The 6650-nt window shown below is 36.5% G+C and overlaps 1 pseudogene; it reads right to left on the bottom strand.

The window, feature by feature from the left end:
- Nucleotides 1-4269: 4269 nt before the first annotated feature.
- LOC118350926 (60S ribosomal protein L32-like) lies at nucleotides 4270-4712 on the bottom strand (annotated as a pseudogene).
- Between the last annotated feature and the right edge of the window lie 1938 nt (nucleotides 4713-6650).

The raw sequence follows: 6650 nt of genomic DNA, 5'->3' as shown, positions 1-6650 counted from the left end.
ATTTGATCTCCTATAGAGATGGTGCCATTCAGGGGAGTTAGTGTTGAACATTGAATCAGATCAGTAGCTTGATTAGCCTTGGTAGGTGGAAGCAATGCTGTTGAGCCTATGAATAACTTCTGTCCCTGCCACTATAGCTGTTTCATCTGCATGTCCATTGTGCTAGGACTAGGTAAGTTGATAACAGACACTGGCTGATGTGAGCTAATTAGGTTAGATTTTCTACCTGATTTAGTTCCTCTTCTATAAATAGGTGCTCTCTTGTAGGTGTTAAAGGTGTTAACATTTGATACAAAGATTTTCAGTTATGTCTGTTCCTACAGGTTCATCCAAATCCTTTTATCCCAGACCTTCTTTTCCTGCCCTTCCAGTTTTTATTCTTCTTGAACACTGACTTATGGTCAAGTCATTTGCCACTGCACATAAGTCCATGCACATTATAACCTCACAAAGAACTACATTGCTTAAGCTTTGCCTATTGGGAACATTTCCCTTACCACTGTTGTTAAGAGCCATCTCTAAGTCAGGCTACAACATGGCCCCCATCTGTTTCTAGCTTTCACTCACTTATCAAGAAAAGAAAATCCATTTATAACCAAACAGGAATTATTTTTTTTTCTGAGAAAAAGCCATGTCCAAACTCAGAACATGTGTCTGTTATGGTCTGGTGAATTGACCATATAAGAGATGCCCCTATATGGTGATAGGTATGACCTAATTGTCAAGTGCTACAGCAGCAACAGTAGATAACTTCAGGATCTAAGATATCTGCTTGTGTTGCTTTTTTTTTTTTTTTTTTTTTTTTTTTATTGTCTCCTGGTCCTGTTATTCCTTGATTTTGGGTGTATCACTTCTGTTGCATGATGCATTAGTCCTGGATTTACCTGACCTCATGACTTTGTTGTCTGATGGTAGCCAGCTTATAATGAGAAGTTCAGATTTCATGGTGATTTGACACCCATGATCAGGACCGACATTTATACCTGAGCCCAGTAGTATACCAGGACGTACTTTTCAAAAGATGTGTAAATGTCTGTTGTAGATGACATGACCGTGCTCCAAACCCCTAGACATCTGTGCTGTGATTCTTCCACTTGGGCTTGCTATAAACACCATATGGCATCTTATCCCACCACAGATACCTCTAATGCTATTCCATTCTGGTGTGTTATGCTGCTCAAGTGATAGGGTTGCTTGTATCACCGTGCTATACATTATTTTTCTGCTTTGGTTTTTACTCAAAACTGGAAATCATCTATGCTGTCTGGCGTAGGATTTGATACTGTATTACTGGCTACAGAATATGCTGTCTCCAGACATGGAAACATTACTAGGTACAGTTTTTCCTTCTTTGTGGTAGGATGTAAATGTTCTGATAATCTTTCCTTTTTTAGAGGGGATATGCCCAAATGCACAAGACCATGAGATTCCTAAAACTTTTACTCATGTGGCAGGACCTGAATTTTCATAGAGTATATCTCCCACCCTCTGGTATGCATATATTTTACTTAGGCCTACAGTACAGTGGCCACTTCTTTTTCATCTGGTCCAACTTGCATGATATCTTAGGTGTAGTTCACCAGTAAGATTTTCTGTGGTATGCGTGGTCAGTTAAAGATCTCTTAAAATTGTTTTATGACAGGGAAGAAGAGGTAACATAGCCCTTCGGCAAGACTGCAAATGTATACTCTTGTCTATTTCAAGTGAATGCGAGCTCTTTCTTATTTTTTTAAAAAAATATGATTAGAAAATAATGTGTTTGACAAATCACTAGTCATATACCATGTGCCTGAAGTCATAGTAATATGTACTGGCAAAGATGCTAACATTTGGCAAGCAGCTGCATTTGGGCAACTGCTGCTTAGTTGAGTTTGTGGTAATCCATTCTTATTTTCAGAGTCCATCTGGTTTCTTTCTGGTGAGTGACTGGTGAATTAAATGGAAATATGATGAAAATCATCACTCTTGCATCCCTTGGGCCCTTAATAGAAACCACTAAATTTATGCCATTCTCCTTAAAATGTAATAGCTTATTAGAGAATGCTCTGGAAAAATACCTGTGGAAGGGAAGAGAAAAAAAGCAAGACTGGGCAGAAGGAAAAGGTGGCAGCCGCAGCTGACCCATGGGTCAACTCTTGGGGTGAACTGGCCTTGCAGCCTGATTTGAGTTGAGGGGACTAGCCCTTTATAATCCTATGTTGACCTACCAGTCATTGGATAAAGGATGTCTAGGGAGGGGGTAACTTTGGGCAAGGCAGCTCTTTTCAACCAAGGCACTTCTGAAAGAGGGCTGGTAGCTGAGGACTATCTGCTGGCTGCTCTTCCAGCAGCTGGGTCCTTCAGTCTTGAAGGTGAATCTGGGCAGTATATCATAGAATCAACTATCAAATTAAATATTGGAGCCCTTATATAATGTATATTATTTATTTTTGGAAAAAGAGACTTTTAGTGAGTTGTAGGATATTTTAAGTGGAGGATAACAAAAAAATATGGGGTTGGGCAGAAAAGAAATGTCATGGCCGAACTCTAATTAAAGAAAAGGACTAATAACCATTAGCATACTGAACAAAGAACTCAGAAGAGAATGGTATTTGTGGACTGATAAATGAATCTGGACTAAATTACTTCCCATAAATTGCCCTAATGTAGTATGTGCATACCACACCTTCTTTATTCATTCATCAGTTTATGAGCATTTGGGCTCTTTTCATAATTTGGCTGTTGTAGACGATGCTACCATAAACATTGGGGTGCATGTATTCTTTTGAATCAGTATTTTTGTATACTTTGGGTAAATACCTAGTAGTGCAATTGCTGGATCATAGGGTAGTTCTATTTTTAACTTTTTGATGAGTCTCTATGCTGTTTTCCAGAGAGGCTGCAGCTGTTTTCATTCCCACCAACAGTGTAAGAGGGACCCCTTTCTCCACACCCTCATCAACACCTGTTGTTTCCTGTGTTATTGATTTTAGCCATTCTGACTGGTGTGAGGTGATATCTCATTGTAGTTTTGATTTGTATTTCCCTGATGATGAGTAGTGTTTAGCATCTTCATGTGTCTGTTAGCCATCTATATGTATTCTTTGGAAAATGTCCATTCATTGTCTTCTGCCCATTTTTTAATTGGATTTTTATTTTTTGAGTGTTGAGTTTATATAAGTTCTTTATATATTTTAGATACTAACTATCAGATACATCATTTGTAGGTATCTTCTCTCAATCTATAGGTTGCCTTTTAAAAGTTTTATTGCTTATTTCTTTCACTGTGCAGAAGTTTTTTATTTTCATGAAATCCAAATAGTTTATTTTTTGAAGGCTGTGATCTTAACTGCTGTAATATTCTGAGGCAGTAGCAAAGTGAGGAAAAAAAGAGAGAGAGAAGATATTATTTGAAAGAGGAAGCCCTGTACTCCCCTTTCAAAGTTGAGGATAGGGAAGAAGGCAGGGAATGTTTGAAGGTAGTTCAGATACACCATGTATAAACAGGTGACATAAGGCAGAAAGAAAAATGGCAATGTCAGAACATTATTTGAAGGTTCATGGAAACAGAGGAGAAGGAGATTCTGTCTTTTGTGGGAAGCAGGGTGGGATCAGAGGGGAGGTTCTGTTTCAAACTGAGAGCAAGAAGTGGAAGAAGAACATGCCAAAAAGAAGTGGCAACAGTATTGACATTGTCAGAAGTAAGATCTATAAAGTGATGTGTCTAATCAGTGTAGTAAAAAAAATGTGCTTAATCAAATTTCACTCTCTTCAGCTGGAATTATAACATGTTCTATATATAGTGTATATAAGTATATATATGTTACAATGTAGTACTACGTATACTACTCTCTAAATAGTATATTGCAGTAAGTCAGAAAAATGATTAAAACACATAAGCCTAAAAAGAAATACATTTCTTTCAAAAGTTCTATAAAATTAGAGGTTTTGGAACAATAGTAGCCCTTTATTCCTTCAACAACTCATATTCTTCATTCCTGTGTACCTTTACCTGTATTCACCAGTTGGTTACATTTTTCACATTTGTTTTGTCACTCTCACGTGCATGTAAAACCATCATTATTACTGCTAAGTAGCTAGATCGTTTGAGAGTAAATCTCAGACCTAATGACTCTACCACAAAATATTTTAGTATATATTTTCTAAGAGCAAGGACATTATTTGCCTAACCACAACATCAAGATTAAAAAACTTAACATTGGTACAATATTATCATCTAATATATAGTCCATATTAGAGTTTTACCAGTTGTTCCAGTAATATTATTTTTTATATAGTTTTATGGTTTATGGTGTGCACATAAGCTCTCTGTTCATTTACTTTACTGCACAGCCTGGAATTGGGATGAGTAATGGTGAAGGCCAGCTGGGCTGCTTTTTCCACAATGGCTTTGTGGCTCTTGGAGGAGACATTGTGAGCAATCTCTGCACAGTAAGACTTGTTGCACATCAACAGCACTTCAAGCTCCTTAAAGTTATCTAGGAGCTTCCGGAAGCCACTGGGCAACAAGTGCTTTGTTTTCTTGTTGCTCGCGTAACCAATGTTGGGCATCAAGATCTGGCCTTCAATCTTCAGTGCACCCTATTGTTAATGCCTCTGGGTTTTCACCAATCGCATTGAATTTTGACATATCGCTGTGACTGGTGCCAGATGAACTTCTTGGTCTTCTTTTTAATGATCTTGGGCTTCATCAGACATCTGAACGCATCCATGATGCCCAGTAACAGATGGATGCCAACTCCCCAAGAACATTCTTTACAACACTTTTCCCCAACGTAGGATCCAATGCTAGTATCACATATTATATGTAATTGTCCTATCTCTTTGTATTTTTAGAAGATTTCCTCAGTCATTTTTGCTTTCATAATATTAACATTTTTTAAAGTAGACAGGCTAGTTTTATGGAATGAGCCTCAATTTGGGTTTGTCTGTTTCCTCATGTAGATTCTGGTGTCCTTCTTTGGCAAGAACTTTATGTACATGATGTGCCCTCTGTGAATCACCTCAGAGGTTTCAATTTGTATAAGTAGTAGTGATATTAACTTTGATCCCTTGATTAAGATGTTACCATGATTTTCCCTTATAAATAGCATTTTTCCTTTGGAACTAAACCAAACCATGAGGAGATACTTTGGAAATGTGTGGGCATCCCATCAAATAGTCACAACATGATTTTGGCACCCCCTAATGATTCTTGTATGAGTCAATTATTGCTGTATGGTTGGAAATTTTTCTAATCCCCCTTTCATTCCTTCTACATTTTTTATTTGGCATTTTCCACATCATATTTTGGACAATTTGTTTACTTTCTGGCATAATAAGATATTCCAGGCTCATCTTATACTTATTCTCCTCAAACCCTAGGATCAGTCATTTCTCCAAGTAGCCCTGGTACTTTTACTGGGTAATGGTATCTTGGAACCAAGATTTGGATGGTAGGTGTACTCATTGGTACTGGAGTGTCATTGCACATACATACATCTTAATGCTGCTATCAAGGGACATGTGTTATGAACACCAACCAAGTGAACCTTAAGGGTAAATCATTTGGATAGTAACCACCAGTTACAAAGAGCTAAAATCTAGTTTAAATCATTGTTATAAAAATTGTTATTAGTTTAATAAGCAATGTATAAGTATAAAAGATTGCATAATCTTTTAAAGTAATCTTGAGAGGAATAATCAATTCTCATTTCTCAACTAAGAATCAGTTGGTTGATAATCTAGATTTTTGAGATTGTGTTTTGAAACTGTTGATTATAAGAATACTGTTAACTCTGGAGATGGTGTCAAAGTTAGTATTTCTGTAATACTAGCAATTTGTAAGGAGGTATAGAAATAATAGATGAGTCAAGCACATGTTAATGCTATAAAACAAGCTTAAGTCTAGATGTAGTTACACAGTTTGAAAACATTGTATTTCTGTATGTTGTGTTTACTGATTAGGATGTTTGAAATGTTCAAAAGAATTAGGCTAAATTTTTAAGTCTGTTCTAAATCTTTGAAGGAGATTTAATTACTTTTATAATAAAGCTTGAAATATTTAAGGAAATTTAACTTATATATATTTCTTGGCAATTTTTAAATAAATTGAACATTTAAGCAATGTAACAAGAAGTCAGTTTTGTCCAAACACAAAAGCCCCTTGATGTTGAAAAGTTAAGGTATGAGTCAGTGTGCCCTGAGGTGGGATCTGGGCAGAGCATCACAGTATCCACTACAATTGATATTTTGATTTTCCCTTGTAAGGTGAAATGAAACATCAGAATATATAGATACGTAGACTTAACCAACTCTGAGCAGGACCTTAAAAAATATACATTTTTACTTTGGACCCTTAACACAAACAAAGAAACTCAAACACTTGCTAAGTATCACTTCTTCAAGGTACCTAAAATAGGTTAAGATACTGCCCTATGTTTTAGATTCTCACACCCTGTCCATCATAACAATTTTATTGCAAAGATTAAGGGGGTGTGTTCTAGATAGTTTATGTCTCACTGCACATGTATTACTGAAATCTATACCAGATAGCTGCCTCTGAAAAGCCCTAGAAGAAGCAATAAATTACAAATGAAAGCTGGTTCTGTTGGTTTCTTCTGCCAAAGTAAAATAAATGAAGTGGCTTAATTGATGAAAATAAAGGTATT

This window comes from Canis lupus, chromosome 16, assembly GCF_003254725.2.
Source record: "Canis lupus dingo isolate Sandy chromosome 16, ASM325472v2, whole genome shotgun sequence".
Classification (NCBI taxonomy): domain Eukaryota; kingdom Metazoa; phylum Chordata; class Mammalia; order Carnivora; family Canidae; genus Canis; species Canis lupus.
The sequence above is the reverse complement of the archived record's forward strand: the minus strand, read 5'-3'. Positions and strand labels throughout refer to the sequence as shown.